The 23,588-nt window shown below is 31.4% G+C and overlaps 1 long non-coding RNA gene across 1 annotated transcript in view; it reads left to right on the forward strand.

The window, feature by feature from the left end:
* The window catches only part of LOC124370395, a 30,268-nt gene extending 8,421 nt beyond the window's left edge, over nucleotides 1–21,847 (forward strand). Inside the window, exon 2 of the long non-coding RNA XR_006923181.1 lies at nucleotides 21,701–21,847. This is a non-coding gene — a long non-coding RNA (uncharacterized LOC124370395). The remainder of the gene's footprint in view (nucleotides 1–21,700) is intronic.
* Nucleotides 21,848–23,588: the final 1,741 nt, after the last annotated feature.

Below are 23,588 nucleotides of genomic sequence, written 5' to 3' on the forward strand. Positions count from 1 at the left end.
TAGACCAAATAAATTCGAAGTACAGCTATAGGATATCGTCTACATCATAACTATACGTGATAGATATTGTTTACCGTATAAATTTTGGGGATTAAGAAGTACAGTAGTACAAATGTTTTATTCAATTTTTTTCCTTTTATATACGGAACATTGCATTCCTCCCCCCCCATGCACGGTACTGGGTATAGCAGAGTGATTTTCGTCATTCAGTTCCCATGGTTACAGTTTGTTAGGATATGAAGTGTCAATTTATTCAAGACATGTGATTTTTGTAAACAAGTGTCAAGTATAAAATGTTGCCATAATTAATGTTTTCAGAACTGCAAAATAAGAATGTATAATGAATTTTAGTAATTTTCTTAACTAACCTGAAACCCAGAGAGCGTTTATATTTCGAAATGATTTATCTTTTTGCGGTAAATTTACTTGAATATTAATAGTGTGAATAAATAATTTACTGAATATTATAAAATAAATGTAGTGAAATCCAAGGCTGACTTTGATGCGTTTCAGCAGCTAGGCAATGACATATTTAATGCTGTGCTAGAATCTAATAAAGCAGAAGAAGTTTTATAAAATGAAATTATGCAAGCCCATGACTCCAAGACTAAATTTTACATTGTGAGTATTTCTACTGATAATTTTATTAAAAAAATAATGATGAATATTTAGCTATAGGTCGTCAACGTACTGAAATTTCAAATTAATAGGGGTAAATGATAATTCAAATAATTACCCATGCAAGAACTCATTAAGTTTTGCGATGTAATATAAGACTGGGTATCTCATTGTAGGGCAAATTTCGTAAAATGTATGAATATCGAAACATTGACAATGATGATAAGGTTAAGTATCCAAGTGACAGACACAAAGTTAAGCCAAAAAATACGCTTAATTTGTCGTGGCCGCGTGCAGGATAAGGTAAGAATTTATAAATGTCAAATGTTGGTTTTATATTATAAAGGAAGTACTTTTATAACTGTCTAATATATTAAAAATCAGCAACCTTTTTATTTAGCAATCACTGATAACAAAATATCTGGTTATATTAGGTTATAATACCATCACTTGAAGGTATGCACTGAGGTTTAAGTTTAATAGAGTCCATTTAGGAGATGACAACTATTTTAGAGATATTTTAAATTGTATGCAGTGATTACGCTTACTGATTTATCCATAACAAAATTAACTAACGGGAGAGCCAGAACCAATTAAAACGTTTAAGTTCGATTACAAAATATGGGTATTTTACCCAAATTCAAATAGAAAATAATAAATAAACCAAACCACAAATTATGGGTATTTAACTTTCAGTATTTTCTCATAATTAATAAATTAAAACTTTTACAATAACTGATACAAAAAGGTGTCAACAATATATGATCACGGCTCTTTGAAGATACAGAAAAATTAATTTAAATCTCGAAGGGTTGTAGAACAAGATAAAACCTATTTATAGATGATTTATTTAACTTAATATTTCATGTAACCTACTTATCCACCTTACAGTTAAATGCAGGAATACGGAACATCATGTATTATATAACTGGGTTCCCTAAAGCTACATGAAAATCGTCAAGTCTGTAGCAAATTCATTACGCATTACTTGTTACTCAGTTTTCTTAAAAAATATTTATTTTGAGATATCTCGAGTGAATGTATTTTGAGAAAATCAGAAATGAAATGCCCTATCATCAACCTCTTCAAAGTTTATATATGTTCAAGAATATTTGGAAACTTATCTCGAGTTCAGGAAGTAAAATCTTTTAAATGAATATTAGGGCTAAGAAATATTTGTTATTGCTGTTAGTGAATCTAGATTAAGATTATATTGTGCCACATACAAGCCCTTTTCAAAAACCTCATATATTAATTGATTTGGACTCTTTTCTCAAAACTACGATCCAATCCTTTATATACTTATACCTTGACTCGTGGCAACATTAAGAAATATTAAAACAACTTTTGTGCGTATTAACTGTGTTGGTATTAAAATAAACCTCAACTATATAATAATTAAAAAAGTACTACTTATATAATTTTAAGATCCGGGTTTAAATGTTGTTAAACCGTTCCTATATTTTTGCTCTGAAAATTAATAAAGTTAATGTTTATTTTCTCGTAATTGGCTATATAATTTTATTTGTATTATTGTTAATCGTTTTCTTCCTTGCTTGACAAAAACATTTGAACAGCAAAAGTATTCCCAAATGTAATGCTGTACATAAGTGTATCTAGGAATAACTGAACCTTAAATTAAACCGAAGGAGATCAACGTCAGTAGAGGCAGGACAGCCAACTTGTCAGAACATGTTAGAGTGACCATGATGAACGAGACTACCGAGCCGCGCCGACAGTTAGACCTGGATTAATTTTTTTTTCGTATTTGTTTCTAATAACCTATATTTGTACTAATACTAAATAATGTGCACAGTTACAGCACTAATCCTTAACTGTAAATTTGTCCTATATCTCTTACAGTGAACCCGGGATAGTGAACTACATAACAGACGTATATTAAAATTTATGTTCAAAAAGTCCATTTTAATAAGTTTCACTTTAGGAATTTATAATTTAGATATAATACTTTTAAAAATTATTAAATAGTGAACATTTTTTCTAATACTTATTCTCAAAACACAAGCATCTACAACACATCTATAAAAACCCAATGAGGAAACAACAATGGTGAAAATTTACAATATTTTCAGCTTAGAAAAATCACTTCATTTCCATGATACGGCATGCCGCGGTTTTTATGGCAATTTCAATATATTGGCTAAAGTAAGCTATAAATTATTATTTATTTATTCGTCGTTTTATATTTGCTATTGGGATACGTTTTAGGTTACCTATAAGACCAACATATAACGTTTCTGTAACGCTCATCTAATTCACGCTGAGTGACATTTGAATTTCATCTATTCAATTTATGTCGCGAGAAAGTTTCCATCATTAACATATAAAATACTTTCAACACTGTAAATTTAAGAACTAATAATGAAACGATATATTCCCACTAAGCTACACTTCATATTTGGTCAGAGCATCAGTAAACATATCCGTATAGTTAGTATTTGTTGCTAAACATATGGTGAGACCTTAAGCAGGGATCTTCCTAAACATTATTGACCTTCATAACAAATTATAAACAAGGCGATAACAAACACAATTATTACATTTGCAGAATAACATTTCTTTGCCACGGGGAACACTGAAATTTTGATTAGAACTTTACGTCTCATCATAGTCATATTCCACTGGGGACAAAGCCTCCTGCTTATTTTAAAAAACTGCAATATTAAGTATTTTACAGGTCCATAAAAATCACTATTAAGATAGTAATACAAAATTAATTTAAGTCATGAACTAACAATTGCCGTGAATCATTGTAATTATATTAAGATTAAAAACTATTCTCTACAAACATATAATCAGCCATATAATCAATATTATTGTGCCATTCTGAAATAACTATTGTAGTCAAACTTAAAATAAAATTTTTAACTAGAACAATATATTACCTAGTGTATGTGTCGTGTGTGTAATAGTGTGAGAGGGGCGGCCTCCTGCCGCATTGACGACATCACCCTGTAAGAATCAATAAAAATAGCTTATAATAATGTATCATTTTAAACCACAAAGTTCCAAAAATACATATAATTATAGTAATATACCTTAATTAAATAAATATTTATAATTTTAAGTATATTCATAGGACAAATATTTAAACTTAAGTCTAATATAAGCAGATAAATTTAGTTACCTTAATATGTTGTGTAGTGGAGAATAATTGTTCTAGTTAAATGTAGTTCTACACGCACGCATACTTTCACACTTTTTTCCATACAACCAACATTCATACTTTGCGTGTTTTGCAACACACGTGGAGAAGTGTTATATGATGAGAAGTGTCACAGAGAGGACGTCGGGTCAACGCAGGACCGAGGCCACCTGAAAATAGTTAGAACAAAACTCTCGAATCACAAATACGACACAAATCCTTTGGCTGTCTAGTCACTAATACCTTTAAAGAGAATATTGTAAAAACTAGAAGGTTTGACTACAAAATCAGTTTCAGAATGGCATTAAACAATTTTTATGTCCCAAATACTTACGGTACTGGTTCTCTCATATTTAGGATAAGTATTATTGCAGCCTGAAACATAAATCAAATGTAATTATCAGAAATTAATAAGTATTTGCTAAATATTACTGGAAAATAATGAGAAATTTAAATTTGTCATAATTTATAAAAGGTACTGTGATCATGTTTTTTTGAAAAGAAACCCATGGATATTAAATTTATTATAAAAATAAACTTTTATATTTTGGGTCATGCTTTATTTCGAATGAGATTCTGTTATTACTTGTAATGTTTTATAAATGTGGATTTAATCCAGATAGGAACGTGCTATCATTAATGCTTGTAAACATAAACATTTTACAGCATTTATAACACTGTCTAGTTGCATGAAATACTCGTAGTACAGTAACAATGCAAGATGAGCTTCCCATGTCCACATGAAACGTATCAATAACACCTAATTAATCTGAGTTTCCTGTTAGACCTGGAAAACTCCATCGTTAAACACGCTAATTTTTATTAGAAGTTAGAGTGAGAAAGTATGGAATAAGTTAAAAGTATGAAGTGATAATCTTTCTAAGATTTTTTCGTGTCTCTTCATATATTCAATACCATCCCTCAAACAATGAAATAATAATTATGATAATGTCAGGCAAATATATAATAGAAAGTCATTGCTCTAAAGGTCTTTAAAATATATAATTTAAAACATGTTTACTTGTCTGGCGGTCGGTTTTATGTGTAAAGCTAAAGAAATATGATTTTAGAAAAAAGTGTTATTTCATATTTTAAAACTCTTTTCATACTCTTCCTTTTTGACCTCCACCACAACACGCAAAACTGACGATTAATTTCTTTCCTAAAATAAATTTCCTTATCAATTATAAGAACTAAGTTATGTACTTAAACAATACAAATTAACTCTGGACTCCTGAACGTGCTCAAATAAATACAATAAACAACTAGAGAAATATTTTTCAAAGTAATTATCATACATGAGAAGTTTTATGGCAGTTTTCTTGCAACAAACATAAAAAAATGTAAATTTTGAATTTTGGTCAAGCCAAACTAATACGTTGCTACAATTTAAACTGAAGGAATAATTGTTTAACATCAATATTCAGACACAATCTACAGCCATATATATGCAAGAAATCTCTACGTCAATTATATTCCAAGAAAAATATAATGTTTTGACTTATCCTTTTGAAGAATATTGCAGCAGAGAGGATAGAGGCTCAGGCGTGATGTCAAGGTCACAGGTCCGAAGAAGAGCGAACGTGAACACTGTTAACTTCTTCCGTATTAACTAAAAGCACATTGAATCAGCAAGCTGCTGTGTTGAAACCATTTTGAAAATATTATGATTATAAAATCGTGTTTTCATGGTAACGAGGTATGAATTACTGTCTGTTAAGAAATAGCACATTTACAATACCAGCTATGTAATTATTTAAATAATCATGTATAACTCAATTTGGTTTTTGTGACTTATAAAAAGGATTATGGAATAAAATATTTGTGCGTATTAACTTGTTTAAAAGGTTCATTACATTAGACTTTATATTAATTTTCCCTTACTCGTAAATCTCAAAATACTCAAAATGATGAAAATGGGGATCTCAACCTTACTGGGAAGGTAACAGTTGGTAGTATAAGAACAAGTTTACGAAACTTTTCACCAACATAACGATTATATTCCTGACACAGTTACGTGATCAGCCTTAGACGAGGTTTGTCTCACCGGGCGGATGGCCCGAACAAGAATTATTAAGATATGGTAAATAACACAATCTCCCACTGTCACTAGTAACATGAGGTACATAATTACAGTTTTTATACGATGATTTATACGAGATTTGTCACACCGGGCGGATGGCCCGAACAAGAATTATTAAGATATGGTAAATAACACAATCTTCCACTGTCACTAGTAACATGAGGTACATAATTACAGTTTTTATACGATGATTTATACGAGATTTGTCACACCAGGCGGATGGCCCGAACAAGAATTATTAAGATATGGTAAATAACACAATCTCCCACTGTCACTAGTAACATGAGGTACATAATTACAGTTTTTATACGATGATTTATACGAGATTTGTCACACCGGGCGGATGGCCCGAACAAGAATTATTAAGATATAGTAAATAACACAATCTCCCACTGTCACTAGTAACATGAGGAACATAATTACAGTTTTTATACGATGATTTATACGAGATTTGTCAAACCAGGCGGATGGCCCGAACAAGAATTATTAAGATATGGTAAATAACACAATCTCCCACTGTCACTAGTAACATGAGGTACATAATTACAGTTTTTATACGATGATTTATACGAGATTTGTCACACCAGGCGGATGGCCCGAACAAGAATTATTAAGATATGGTAAATAACACAATCTCCCACTGTCACTAGTAACATGAGGTACATAATTACAGTTTTTATACGATGATTTATACGAGATTTGTCACACCAGGCGGATGGCCCGAACAAGAATTATTAAGATATAGTAAATAACACAATCTCCCACTGTCACTAGTAACATGAGGAACATAATTACAGTTTTTATACGATGATTTATACGAGATTTGTCACACCAGGCGGATGGCCCGAACAAGAATTATTAAGATATGGTAAATAACACAATCTCCCACTGTCACTAGTAACATGAGGTACATAATTACAGTTTTTATACGATGATTTATACGAGATTTGTCACACCAGGCGGATGGCCCGAACAAGAATTATTAAGATATGGTAAATAACACAATCTCCCACTGTCACTAGTAACATGAGGTACATAATTACAGTTTTTATACGATGATTTATACGAGATTTGTCACACCAGGCGGATGGCCCGAACAAGAATTATTAAGATATGGTAAATAACACAATCTTCCACTGTCACTAGTAACATGAGGTACATAATTACAGTTTTTATACGATGATTTATACGAGATTTGTCACACCAGGCGGATGGCCCGAACAAGAATTATTAAGATATGGTAAATAACACAATCTCCCACTGTCACTAGTAACATGAGGTACATAATTACAGTTTTTATACGATGATTTATACGAGATTTGTCACACCGGGCGGATGGCCCGAACAAGAATTATTAAGATATGGTAAATAACACAATCTCCCACTGTCACTAGTAACATGAGGTACATAATTACAGTTTTTATACGATGATTTATACGAGATTTGTCACACCGGGCGGATGGCCCGAACAAGAATTATTAAGATATGGTAAATAACACAATCTTCCACTGTCACTAGTAACATGAGGTACATAATTACAGTTTTTATACGATGATTTATACGAGATTTGTCACACCGGGCGGATGGCCCGAACAAGAATTATTAAGATATGGTAAATAACACAATCTCCCACTGTCACTAGTAACATGAGGTACATAATTACAGTTTTTATACGATGATTTATTTATACGAGATTTGTCAAACCAGGCGGATGGCCCGAACAAGAATTATTAAGATATGGTAAATAACACAATCTCCCACTGTCACTAGTAACATGAGGTACATAATTACAGTTTTTATACGATGATTTATACGAGATTTGTCAAACCAGGCGGATGGCCCGAACAAGAATTATTAAGATATGGTAAATAACACAATCTCCCACTGTCACTAGTAACATGAGGTACATAATTACAGTTTTTATACGATGATTTATACGAGATTTGTCCACACCAGGCGGATGGCCCGAACAAGAATTATTAAGATATGGTAAATAACACAATCTCCCACTGTCACTAGTAACATGAGGTACATAATTACAGTTTTTATACGATGATTTATACGAGATTTGTCACACCGGGCGGATGGCCCGAACAAGAATTATTAAGATATGGTAAATAACACAATCTTCCACTGTCACTAGTAACATGAGGTACATAATTACAATTTTATACGATGATTTATACGAGATTTGTCACACCGGGCGGATGGCCCGAACAAGAATTATTAAGATATGGTAAATAACACAATCTCCCACTGTCACTAGTAACATGAGGTACATAATTACAGTTTTTATACGATGATTTATACGAGATTTGTCACACCAGGCGGATGGCCCGAACAAGAATTATTAAGATATGGTAAATAACACAATCTCCCACTGTCACTAGTAACATGAGGTACATAATTACAGTTTTTATACGATGATTTATACGAGATTTGTCAAACCAGGCGGATGGCCCGAACAAGAATTATTAAGATATGGTAAATAACACAATCTCCCACTGTCACTAGTAACATGAGGTACATAATTACAGTTTTTATACGATGATTTATACGAGATTTGTCACACCGGGCGGATGGCCCGAACAAGAATTATTAAGATATGGTAAATAACACAATCTCCCACTGTCACTAGTAACATGAGGTACATAATTACAGTTTTTATACGATGATTTATACGAGATTTGTCACACCGGGCGGATGGCCCGAACAAGAATTATTAAGATATGGTAAATAACACAATCTCCCACTGTCACTAGTAACATGAGGTACATAATTACAGTTTTTATACGATGATTTATACGAGATTTGTCACACCGGGCGGATGGCCCGAACAAGAATTATTAAGATATGGTAAATAACACAATCTCCCACTGTCACTAGTAACATGAGGTACATAATTACAGTTTTTATACGATGATTTATACGAGATTTGTCACACCGGGCGGATGGCCCGAACAAGAATTATTAAGATATGGTAAATAACACAATCTCCCACTGTCACTAGTAACATGAGGTACATAATTACAGTTTTTATACGATGATTTATACGAGATTTGTCACACCGGGCGGATGGCCCGAACAAGAATTATTAAGATATGGTAAATAACACAATCTCCCACTGTCACTAGTAACATGAGGTACATAATTACAGTTTTTATACGATGATTTATACGAGATTTGTCACACCGGGCGGATGGCCCGAACAAGAATTATTAAGATATGGTAAATAACACAATCTCCCACTGTCACTAGTAACATGAGGTACATAATTACAGTTTTTATACGATGATTTATACGAGATTTGTCACACCAGGCGGATGGCCCGAACAAGAATTATTAAGATATGGTAAATAACACAATCTCCCACTGTCACTAGTAACATGAGGTACATAATTACAGTTTTTATACGATGATTTATACGAGATTTGTCACACCGGGCGGATGGCCCGAACAAGAATTATTAAGATATGGTAAATAACACAATCTCCCACTGTCACTAGTAACATGAGGTACATAATTACAGTTTTTATACGATGATTTATACGAGATTTGTCAAACCAGGCGGATGGCCCGAACAAGAATTATTAAGATATGGTAAATAACACAATCTCCTACTGTCACTAGTAACATGAGGTACATAATTACAGTTTTTATACGATGAGTTATACGAGATTTGTCACACCAGGCGGATGGCCCGAACAAGAATTATTAAGATATGGTAAATAACACAATCTCCCACTGTCACTAGTAACATAAGGTACATAATTACAGTTTTTTATACGATGATTTATTCGAGATTTGTCACACCGGGCGGATGGCCCGAACAAGAATTATTAAGATATGGTAAATAACACAATCTTCCACTGTCACTAGTAACATGAGGTACATAATTACAATTTTATACGATGATTTATACGAGATTTGTCACACCGGGCGGATGGCCCGAACAAGAATTATTAAGATATGGTAAATAACACAATCTCCCACTGTCACTAGTAACATGAGGTACATAATTACAGTTTTTATACGATGATTTATACGAGATTTGTCAAACCAGGCGGATGGCCCGAACAAGAATTATTAAGATATGGTAAATAACACAATCTCCCACTGTCACTAGTAACATGAGGTACATAATTACAGTTTTTATACGATGATTTATACGAGATTTGTCAAACCAGGCGGATGGCCCGAACAAGAATTATTAAGATATGGTAAATAACACAATCTCCTACTGTCACTAGTAACATGAGGTACATAATTACAGTTTTTATACGATGAGTTATACGAGATTTGTCACACCAGGCGGATGGCCCGAACAAGAATTATTAAGATATGGTAAATAACACAATCTCCCACTGTCACTAGTAACATGAGGAACATAATTACAGTTTTTATACGATGATTTATACGAGATTTGTCACACCAGGCGGATGGCCCGAACAAGAATTATTAAGATATGGTAAATAACACAATCTTCCACTGTCACTAGTAACACGTAGTACATAATTACAGTTTTTATACAATGATCAATAAATTGTACAATCGTGTTTTTGACATGTTTGTTACTTGTATTAAAAAAATATTATTGTTAAATAATAAGAAATCAAAATCGTGAAAATTATGATGATCATTACAGCAGTATTTGTCATTTATTTCATTGAATGTTCCTAGAATTAAAATATTTTTACAAACTAGACTGGTTATCATATAATCTTTTAACAATATATGTGTCTTGAATACTATTAGAAACAATTATACATTGAAGAAGCTTCTTTGTTACTGGATTTCATTTATTAATTTAAAAATAACTCCAATAATAATAAATTTAAATTGTTTAACTGTTATATAGTGTTTAAAAAAGAACTCCTTAGTTTTAATGTGTCCTAGAATCATATTTGGTTCTCCACAGAGTTTAAACGTTTCTTATAGTTTGAGAAACAGTGACTTCTATTATTATGATTTTGAAGTGGATATTTTAAATATTTACAAGAAGGTTCAGTATGAAAACATATGTGTAATGCCAAATAAAAATTGAACTCAAACTTGCTGAACACAGCAATAATCTTGGGAATAATCAAATTATAGAAAATATAAATTAGTTACTTATTTTTTTCCATCAACTATTATTAAATGTTAAAACATTTATGAACGGGCTATATCATGTGCATTAAAATTGTTTTACAAGGGAGGAGTACGCTGCATGATGTATCGCGTAACAGACTTCGCCGATATTTAATACGATTTCTAAACCTCATTTATAGGATGGGGATAAGTGGTAGTTAACTTAACATAATTAGTTATAGAACAAATAAAAACTTCAGAACAAATAAGATTCAAATGCGATTTGTCAGAAAACGGATATCCAGTGGAATGAACTATGGCCAGAAACAGTTATCAGGGTGCAGCCACATAGAACTGTCTCATTTGACAGTTCCTCAGAGCCGAGGAATTGTCATAAAGTGTATATTCATTAAAGTTTACCAAGTCGTCGGAATTAAGATCTGTGCTAGTGATAGAGCGATTTAAATCCTGTCTGTGACCGTAGGAATTTTTAACAAATTGTAGAACTTGTATTGAATCGATTCTTCCCCATAGTACAGTTTAGATTATTAGACCATCGCACAGGCAAATGGCTTATGAGGACAAGCAGAATAAAGTTTGTACATCACACTGGTGTACAATTTTAATATTCTTGCCTTGTTGAGAGTTACATTTCTTACGCATGTATTCTACGCTTGTATTACGTACAACATTTGCAACTGTGGTATTACATCCTGTAAGCATGCATGTGTGGTATATCATAGAGATGAGCAGAATTATGGTAAGGCGTGATTTACCAAAAAAAGGTCGAAGGGAAGAGTTACAAGGATTCAGTTACTGAAAGTTAGGACCTACGTAAAAAGGCAAAGTACGTATACAAAGTTAGGAAAAAGAGTCATTGTCATTGTATTATTGGATGAAGATGTAAATAAAAAAGCTGAATGCGCCAATGAGTTAAGAGTTTATCCTCAATAGGATAGCCACGTGTAAACTAAAAATAGAAATCGTTTATAAATCAAGTCAAGTTAAAACTATACGGATTTACAAAAAGGAGATGCTTATCATGGATGAACAGGTAATATACTTATTATACTGGTTTAAACTTGTTAGGCAGCTATAATTATAAAAAAATTGAGAAATGTACAAAGGGAAAGCAAGTAATAAAATTGCTGAAAGCCATGTAAGGAATGTAAGGTAATAATAATATTAGAGGGAGCTAAATATACAGTAATAAGCTCATCTGGAGTACGCATGTAATATTATTGCCTAGAAAAAAAAAACATTAATAATTAATTTAAATGCTAATTATACGTCCAAAGAGGGACAGGGTGAACAGATTAATTAGTGAGGTAAGTTTGGTAACACGACAGTCAGATGTACACAAAAATAATTTCCTACAATTATGCGTAAGTAGGTAATATATTTTGTAAAGAACTAGAATAATTCGAAGTCCAGGCATAGACCAAATGGATGATTAGCCTGAGGTTGGATACATAGATATCACGGATTGAGGGATAAGGAGGGATAGGGAGATAAGAGTGTCGATATTAAAGCACTTAAGCAATATTTCAGGTACTACCGTGGCGGTAATTGTGGCAGAGAAAGATTGGATATTATCACCTTCACTGTGCATATGCTGAGAGGACAGCTTGCACGTTATGGTGTCTGCAGTAGTCAAGTTATAATGCTTTTAAATTACTTTCTCCTATAATACATACAGTTAGGGCGAGAACATTAATATTGTAGTTTATCAATTCTTTATAAAGCCTCGATTGCATTATTAAAGTCTTTGGCAACAATTTTTTTCGATTTTAATTAATTTTATCTCTCCGCTTTAAAGCATGTAATTTACAGTTAATTCCCTACCTACTTGTTTTCATGTCGTTTAAACTAGTCATTGTCGTAGTTTCCCATGCAGTTCAATGTTTTATTCGTCACTTATACTAATTATCTTTTAAAATACGCTGGAAAATACTGAAGAAACATATTAATTTATTGATAAAAATATTGTAAGTATGAGTATGCATTTCTCATTAAGTAAGAATATTTTATTGTGCCTAAACAATTTTCAATACCTGATTTTAACTTTTAATTTACTTTTAATAAGCATAAAAATAAAAACAGGTCATGAACACGCCTCTATAATGTAGATAACAAAAGTTGAGACACAGGTAACAAATAAAACATCTTTACTTACTAGTTAGAAGAGGTACCAGGCTAAACCTCTGGTCCCTTTTTCACAGTCTCAGGTGTGACGATTTGGCGAGGATTCCAGATGGTAGTCAACAAGTTGAATATTACTGACTGTTGTAACATCTTCCAGAGTTAGCAACCAACATACAAGTTTATTAATTTTTAAGCTACTACAAAAACATGAAGAATATAATAAAATTGATAAATTGGTTTTCATAGAAAAAACTATATGCATTGTTAGATAAAATGGCGTTTCACTCTCAATCAGTCAAAGATATATTTATATCTCCAAAACTAGGTTAGTGGAAATCAACCCCTTATAAACTGTTACTTGTGTGCCTTGAATTTAATCGAATTAATTACCTATGAGACATAATTAATAATAAACTTCAAATAAACGCATAGCACATCACATATGACTAAAACTATTCGGCGTTAAAAATCCGATATTTGTGGAACAAATGACATTAATCAAGTACATGGTTATGATTTATGAAAAGTTAATTAAAATCAATCAACCGTTTTAAACCCAGAAAGATTCTTAAAACAAAAAATAAAATAATTTTTATTGGTACAAATTTTATAAGATTTCTCCAGGTTTAAAAACTAACTAATCTACTGTAGTTTAATTCAGAATATTCAGATGTTTTTCCAGATTACTTTTATCGTAAAATACTGTTCAAATCTTTCCATATTTACTTTCAGAACAATATCTTGTCAATGATTTATGTTTTACTCAACCGTTAAAGTGTAAGGCATTTCACACACACACACACACACACACACACACACACACACACACACACACACACACACACACACACACACACACACACACACACACACACACACACACACACACACACACACACCGTACCTCACGCTGGTCCGGCCTGGAACATGTTGGTCCGGACCCACCAGTTATGAAGTTCTGTAAAGAGCGTATAATATACTGGACTAAAAACTGTTACTTGTACATAAAGTTCATTTTATTGTAAAGTAACTTGCCTAGCGTGAGCATAACGAACTAAATACTCGAATGAGGGGAAATCTCCCACAATTTTTGGACCAAGTCTTTCTGAGTTTCTCTATAGGGCATACTGTCGAACGTTCAACAAGTGTTTTCTACACAGTATGCTTTGATTATGAGTAGGATATTAACACGCACAGAATCGAATACACTAATGTTACTTTTTATAAAGCATAAAAGTTAATTTTGTTTAAAAATTATTTTTCAAAGTTTGTTATTTCACTTGTCATTCCTGATGTATAGAAAATGAGTTCAGCTACATTGTCAGCTATGATTGGTTTGAATTCCTACCAATTATTCACATTATTCGCACCAATTTGAGTGTAAAATTACTAAATATAGACTTGTAACATTGTTTTCTTCCAGTTTCCACGTTCTATACACCTATTTTTAATATTCACACTTGTATTTATTATAAATGTTACAACCTTATATCATATGTACACGGTAAGCAATTTTATTTCTAATGATAAAAAGGCAGTTGAATCCACACTATAAGCTAAACATATGAGTGATTATTAAGATATAAGACGAGTGTATCCTATTTGCGCCGATAATTTGAGTTTTCATAGGATACTTTTATGACCAAACTATCCAATACGACAAAGACAATACAAATTGACAAAATACAATACAATTTCAGTTTTGTATTTGGAGTACACAAAACTCACTTTCACTTTTTAAGGGCTTGATAACTTTTAATGTGGTAAATATTAGAAGGAAAAAAGTCGGCAGTTAGGTTGCGTTTTACAGCTCAATGGATGATGTTTTGGATGAGATAGCTTATAGTAGAGTTGTGAATGCATGCGTAAATAAAGTGGTAGGCACTTATCAGATTTTCTCATACTGTAGAATTGAGAAAGTCTTTATGAATTCTTAGTTTGAATTGTTATAGTTACATATAAATGGAAAAAAATTATGATTATTCTTAATAGATTTAACTATAAATTCGGCATTATTTGCCAATGGCACAGTGTAGTTAAGGCGGTTATCGCAAGATAACCAGATCAAGCAACGTCGAGCTTGGCTGCTGCTTGGATAGGTGACCGCTGAGCGATCCTGTCCTTGCAAAGCGGCCCGCTGCCCGGCCCATATATATCGGAAGTCACTATATATATATATATTATATATGTTATATAGCTTCTTAGCCCAATATAAATGGAAAAAATTATGATATTTCTTAGTAAATTTAACTAAAAATTCGGCATTATCGTTGTAATAGATTCTTAGCTAGATGAGAGTATTCCGCAAGTGGGTATGGATGGATATGATGTGATTGTTAACAAATGCAGTAAGAACCAGAAGAACGGTGTGATTTTGTTTTTATGAATGCATGTTTTTGCGTGTTCAGAAGAAATTTATTTGCATGGTGCAACGTGTATTAAAGTGGACATAAAGTTTTGTGGTAAGAAAGCACTGTACATCCGGCGAACTTGGGTTTTATCTCGACGGTAGGCAAAGTGTTGGGTCGGATTTGCACTGTCTGGTTGTAAACATAATTTTTTAATAGATACCGTGGATAAGCCCTCTCAAAGATACCTTGATTTTATGTATGAGGCGGGTTTTTGTAAGTTTATAAATGTATCTACTAGATTTTAGGGTTTTCTAATGGTATAAATCATATTTTTTTTTTTAACATTAACGATTGAAATGACATATGATTATTTTACCGTTGCCTTGTTTCAACCAAGCTGGACAAAAAACTAGGTCAGACTTTGTTTAAACATAAGAACAATTAACATCTCGTTGAGGTTGCAAGCCATCTTATCTCTTGTTGAAATTGGTTTCCAGTACTAAACAATAAACAAGTTGAATCAAGTTGTGGAAATTACGTCAAGCAGCTTCAAAAATATTTTTACATTGCGAACGAAAATATCACAATTTCCATAAAAAATTAAGCATATGAAACAATTTGGATGATTAGCGGTTTGATCAGATCAATCCAGACAAGAGAAGAGGTGGGCTATCGTTTATAAAGACAACGTTTCGACTCTGCTTTGAAAACCCAAATTAAAAATGGCCGTAATGTTTTAACAAAAATAATTAATTCCTTCAAAATTTAGACAACTATTCTAATAAAGTCAATGACTGGAAAAATACCAAATCAAAATATGTTGGGAAATATTGCAGAAACCTTAGGTATAAACAAAAATAAAGAAAAGATTCCAAATAATTGATCATTTCTAGGCGTCTATGAAAGGTTAAAACTCTACGATGTAAAAGATACAAGGTGTATTCAACAAATATTACGCGAAAGTTGGGGGACAGCCTAGCCGGTGCGGTTTCTCATGTATAACTGAAGTCGTCACGAATGAAGATGAGTACCGGGCAGACGCTTACCTCCGGCTAGAACCCATAACGGACCCAGAACTAGAGCACGTTGACACGGATATGAAGGGCGGCATTGATAACATTCTGGCTCCATTCCTTAAAATTTTGGCATATTTTAATTTTCCCTTGCTTCATATAATCAATAAGAGTATTGATGAGGGCATTTTCCAAAACACTTTTAAACTTGGAAAAGTAATCCCGATTATAAAGTGGACGGAATGATCATGATTTTGGCCGACGCTTTAAATTTCCCATTATAGATCTCCTGGAGAAAAGACGGAGAGAAACATTTCTCCTTTATATATTTTCTTATATATGTTCTATAATTAACCCTTTTTATGTAAAATTCTAACATTTAGTTTTAATACTAATAACAGGGACATCTTTGTTTCATATTGCACTCAAAACTTGGAACAAAAAATTGTATACTATGGATTAATAATACCTCATATTTCCTATTGAGTAATTCTCTTGGAGAGAAATTCATCATGTAAATAATAACTATAGAAGAATTTATAACCATTGTAACATTCGGATTATTAGACGAGAAATAAACAAAATAAACTTCATAATTTAATCAACTTATCGTTTAGTTATTTAATATTAATTAATCCATGATTAAAGAGAGCTAATTGAAATGGTCAGCTAATTACGCGGAGAAATTAATAATAGTACTACGACGTAGATTGGTATCCATCAACATCCATGCAACTGTGTAAACTCATTAAATTTACTTTGCGATTTCCTCTAAGTGCTGTCGGTACACAAATCTGTCAGATATTAAAATTTGATTACTCTGTATGAACTTAAATGTATTATGAATATATTATTTTCTTTATATTTTAACTACCTTTGCAACCAATTATATATCTCAACAGATAATTTTATCATTGAAGTAGTCAAGTATTGTGTAAGAGACATTGGTTTCAAATCTCTCATAATAATTAAAAATAGAGGAATAATATTATTACTCTAGTCAAAAGTTTTCAAACATTATGGCTTTACGCCTAGTGCTATTATACAGGATAATAATTTTATCGTAAGTAGAACAGCTCAATTCTAATGCATATCGTATTGCTAAGCTGTAACTAGGCATATATAAATATCATATTCAATAAATGTCACACCCAAGTTAAATATTCAGTGAACCAACGCGAGATACAGATGTATCTCCTTATCTCTTTGAGACGCAGCCTGAGGGATCTGTTACCTTACTTCTCTTTGTATCCAGTCATATGTGTCACATATGGATTTGCAGATATGATTGACTGAAATATATGAATTAAATGATAAATAGGCATCCGTGTATAAGTCTTTCTCGTGTACCTATAACAAGATTGTACATGAGGAATGTATTAGTTCCAATATGTTGTGTTTACTTATTTGAATTCACATTGGCTAAATACAATCTGCTATTCTTTTTTATTTGGCAATATTAAATTTGGTTACTTCATCTGTGTGGAAGTATATTTTGAATCTAACATCTAGCTATACATTTTTATAAAATGTAAAAAATACCAAATTATTCTGTTACACCATAAATCACCTTTTCCCAAGGTAAGGTGTAAAATTTAAATTTTAATATTGTTATATGTTATAAAAGGTAGAATACATCGTTCCGAGAGTTGGAATCTGTTCTCTTCGTCGTTAGTATCCCTCTGTAGCTTGTGCTAGTGTGATGTGTGATTGTGACCCTCGTACTTGAGCTCGGGACTTGTATCCTGTGCATTGAAAACGCCTGGACTGGGCTCCAAGCAGCTTTTTGGTGTATTTGAACTCTTTTCTTTCCCTTGATTACTTCATTCTGTTCTTAATTTTTGTATGTATTAATACCTCCTCCACCTGACAAAGAGAATAGATTTCAATCCTAGAAACGTTGTGTTATACCTTTTATAGCCTATAACGGTGGAAAACGTCCGTACCCTTGTATGGTTTCAAACCTTCCATCGTTAACTAAAATAATTACAATTATCAAGCGCCGATTTACTATAAATGCATTTTTAGCAGCTTAATTATTGTATGACGATTGCTTGACAAATTCGTTTAGTAATTTTCAATCGCAGTCTATAAATTGATACAGACAAATTAAAAAACATATTATTAGCACTGTTAATACTGTTAATACGAAATAATTGTAAGAGAAATCAAAGAAAAAACTCTCATCAGTTACGCATATACAGAGGAGAACTGTTTATTGTTCACTTAGAATTTACGAGCTGTCACATCAGTGAATATAATCAACTTCTGGACCGGAAATGACACCGGAAGTGAATCACAAATCAGATGTGATTTTGTGACAGTGAGTTCCTCTGGTTACGTTGGAGACTCGACAGCTGCTTTTTATACATCTTGTGAAAGCTTCATATCCTTTATTACAATATTCGTTTCATATATTTCATGAATTACTTCCAAATAAAAAATAAAACAGCTCAAATTGGTTGACTATGATATTTTTATTTATGTGTTTCTTTAAATACTTAAACTCAATTCCAGAAATTTTTGTATTCAATTTTTAAAATTTATTAAAATTAAAATAAAATTTTTTTGCTTTATAACCCTTCTCTATCTGAGTAACAAGAATCGAAAATCATTATTTCGTTATAATTAAACGGAAATTGATTAGTTTTGTTTACATTGCTTACAGATATAATACATGCACAAAAATTAAATATTTATTACAAGTTTTATAAAACTATTGATAATGGTAGTAAAACGTAGATATTGAATGATCATATTCTTTGTTGCACAAATGTTCTGATGACCAAGTTGGAAACAATAATGAATCAAAGCAGGACGAAACATTGTCTTTATAACAACAACGTTTTATTGTTTAACTTGTTACTGGAATTACTTTTCTGGTTTTAGATTGTGAATAACAGATATCGATATTAAGTATCAGTCAAATGGTCCAGACAAGAGTTAATATACGATTATGACTGTAGTATGATGTTAAGATGTTATGAGTTTATACTAAATAGGGTCCTAATAATCGGCCCTCCCCATTTGACCTATGTAAAATATTCACTAACGCTCAGCTAAATCGCATGGAGTAATATGTACCATCATTGAACTCAGTATTCTTTATTTATTTATATTTATCTATATCTTTATATTTAAGCTCGTGAAAAAAATGAAACATACAAACCTTAAATCTTTCGTTAAACATACAATACTTTAAATAGTATATTTTAATTTTAATTTTAGTTAGGTTTCAAATAATAATTATTTAAGTTTAAAAATATAATTTTAAAAGATAATGTTAGTTTTGCTGAACAAAACCTTGAAATTTGAAATTAAGTTTGTGTTAAAGTAATAAATATATTGGTTTTCGCCATTATTATTTCTAGATAAAACTGATGACAAACTAAACTAAAACTATTTCTAAAATTAATACTTAATTTTATTCCAAACCATAAAAATATGTGAATTATATGTCCAATAAACAAATGTTTTATTTTTATTACGAACTTTCGCTATAAATCCCTTATTTTGAGTATTAAATGAAGCTATACACCGGTTATATCTTAAACGTAAAAACTGATTGAAGTTTAATTTTCTTGTAACTTGTAATAACTTGTACATTTAATGGAGTTTTTTAGAATAAAAAACGAGACTTGCCATATTTGGTAGCATACTAAGACCTCATAGAAATAAATGAATTTTATTGTTCTTTTATACGAATCTTAAAAATTATAGCACTAGAAGGAAGGGAAATATTGTTGTCAAATAATAAAATATATAAGAGAAATTTAATGTATTATAAGTAATTATAAGAGTTACGCTAAATTAAGCTGCAAACTTTGCTCTCTTCTCTCGTATTGTTGGATATTTTCTACTTAGGAAAACAAAAAGAAATTAAGTAAGTGGTAGAAGTGGACTCGGAGTTGGCGAAGTTGGTCCTTTTATAACTGCTGAGTCCAACTTTGGCCCCTCAATTTTCTTCTCCGGAGATTTCTCAAAGCCCTTAAGGCTAACAACAATTAAGGTAATTTATTTTTTGTAGTTCCATCTCCTTGTTCCTCCTTAACTTATTTTGCTTGTGAAGAGAAAGAATCAATCTTATAAAACTATAATAAAAAGGACAAAACTATTCAGGATGCCACTGTGTTGATAATTTTTCTAAAAGCATTAAGGTTTAATATTGCGTTCTCATAGTAACGAGGTATAATTATTGTCAGATAAGAATTAGACTAATCATAAGGCTTAATATACAGTTATACAACTCTTAGGAAAGCTAAGAGGTTAAATATTCAAGGCGCATTTAAAGTGCTTTTTAAAAAAAATAGATATAAAAACGTCATCCGTGCTGGGCCATAAAGAAAATCCATAAAAAATATGACTGTTTAGGAAACGTTTTGCACATAATCTGTTGAAATAAGCAGTTTTCCCTATACCTACATGTTGGCAAAATAACCAGATTTGCATTAAAAGCACATTCTGAATATATGTTTTTGGACAGTTAAGCCAGTTGTATAGGATAGTTTAAAGTTAGTTGCTTGGAATTTAAAGACGTTATAAAAAAACATATTTATTTTTCACAAGGTAAATATAAAATTGAAATATAGTTTAATTTTACCCGAGGAAAAATTATAGTGTAATTTTTTTAACCCATCCCATTTTAACCTGTACCAAAATAGTACGGCTGTCGATTAATCTCTATCTTAGAAAAATCCCTGAGGCAGGTTGTTTGGTTATACTTAGCAAATTAGATCTATGAGCAAATTAGATCTCGGCTCATAGAATAATAGGTTTTGTAGTTTAGCGTTTTTTCTTTCTTAAGTATTGGAATTTAGGTATAAGAATTATATGTAATGCCACATTCCGTCATTTGCTAACTATACCGTTTTCTTCTAGACTTTGACAACTAAAATAGACCAAATACTAGTACTTTAAATTTTGTCTTTAGGTTTCATTAAAAAATTATAATTAGACAACTTATACTAAGTTATCCTTTATTTCGAAATTTATTTTTATGTTAAAATAACGTCTATACTTTTTTTAAACCAAATTTAAATGTATATTTTTAATACTGTTAATCGCTATCATATGAATTATTATTATTATAATCATAAATTATTTAAACTATGTACAAATATATTAACGTTATTTCCAACAGGCATTACATTTCTGTTACTCTTCTCTGATGCTACGAAAAAACCTGTTGGCAAAATTACAATTCGTAAAGAGATTGTTGAATAAAATCTTCATACGTTAAACTTGTATGTTACAGGTTGAGATGGAACGGACCTTGTGAACCATGGCAGATCACAAATCACTAATTCTTTCTTGAGATCAGGAGGGGTCTTATTGTTATAACAGTTTCCACTGGCTTGAATTGTATTGTTATAAATAAATATAATGTTAAGCTACTACTAAATTGATGTAATATGCTTTTGTTATCTATAGTTTTTAAGTTTTAACTTGATCATATACTTGATGTAACATTCCAATCGATCCTTACATTACGTCTTGCGTTATAAAGATATGTTTAAGAATTTTAAATGGATTGCTGATATTCATCTCTTAATAACAGGTTAAAACAGATTAAGTGACATTAATAACAAATAAAAGACCATGATCAAAATCAGACATCCTTTAATAATAAAATGTGCCTACACGGATTTCCGATCTTAGATTTTATAGATAACGCAGCTCCTGACGGTGGCTTTTCATCAGTACCGTAAATTTGTATTTGTATATATTCATTAATAATACCCTTTGATATGCTTGGTTACCAAAAACATTTTTAGGGTCTAAAACTTAGAGCAGAACAATTATCGAGTGCAACAGAATGAATGACTGAAATTGAGGCGGCCCCTCCAGAAAAATTACACACAAAACACGTGCATACATACATACAAATATCATTTTTCTATATATATGTTTTATATATAAAATAATATTCATACATTTACGGTGACAGAACATGTTACGTTGACACTTCACTTATGTCACTGGCATGTTATCAGATACTTGATAAACTGGTAAGGCCTTTATGATACACAAAAAGGAATTAATATATTGAAAATAAATTAGGTATGAAGTAACATATTTTTATCCATTTCGGATACTACAGGATCTTTTTATTGAATAATAATTAGTTTAAAGATCTACTGTGAAACTATTCAGTACCATGTATGATTTATGGTGACATATTTCAAAGGCTTATTATACTTTCACCGTCAGAATCACAATATGTGCCGTAGTGGTAAGTGGATTCGCTATAAAGTTAACATAACATAACTCAGAAACAAACAAATAAGTCAATAAAATATACAGCACATCATTAAACACGATCGTGAGTATTACTCCATTTAGGCTGTGGATCGGCAACTGAAGATGGATGACTATAGGAAATTCTCGGGAGTGTTACTTGTAATACTTAAATATATACATAGCTACTTAGATTATGAGATACGTTCTAAACTCTAAATCCCCAAGTTTAATGTTTAGTTACAAAAACTTTGCAAATATTAGATACTGCATACAGTTTGGTTTTATCACTTTTCATTCAGATTTCAATACGCAATATATTTCAATAAACAGACAATAATCTTTCAACTTATTTAACTAAATTCTAAAAGAAATTATGTTTGTGTTTGTGCTTAAGGTATAAATGATGTTTATATAATTTTACTATTGTACATATTTTCAAGAAAATAAATATTTTTTTCTATCTATCTATCTTCTATTCTAAAAGAAAACATAAGTATAATAATTATCCTTTTCTTGATAAAGAACTACCTAAACCTAATTAATTCCTAACTTACTTTAAAGTTCTTAATTGAACAAGTATACAACTGTATTATAGAGACAAAACAGATATAACAGAATATTAAAATTTCCGACAGAACATAAACCTTAAGTTATTTCAGACTTTAATTAGGAGCAAACTAAATACAAATTGTCAAGTTCATATGGTTATTCTATGAAAATGTAACCCACAGACAGTTATACAGGTAGACAGACGGATAAGACCAAGTTGTACCAAGTTTTAGTCCTCCTTTGTATTGAGAGTTATTAGGCAGAAGGACGGGTGGACGGACTATAATACGATTTCAATAAGGTTCTGTCGAGTCTTTAACAATGAACATGCTTGAAAGATAATTAAATAATGC

This window comes from Homalodisca vitripennis, unplaced genomic scaffold (genome assembly GCF_021130785.1).
Source record: "Homalodisca vitripennis isolate AUS2020 unplaced genomic scaffold, UT_GWSS_2.1 ScUCBcl_157;HRSCAF=1438, whole genome shotgun sequence".
In the NCBI taxonomy this organism is placed as follows: domain Eukaryota; kingdom Metazoa; phylum Arthropoda; class Insecta; order Hemiptera; family Cicadellidae; genus Homalodisca; species Homalodisca vitripennis.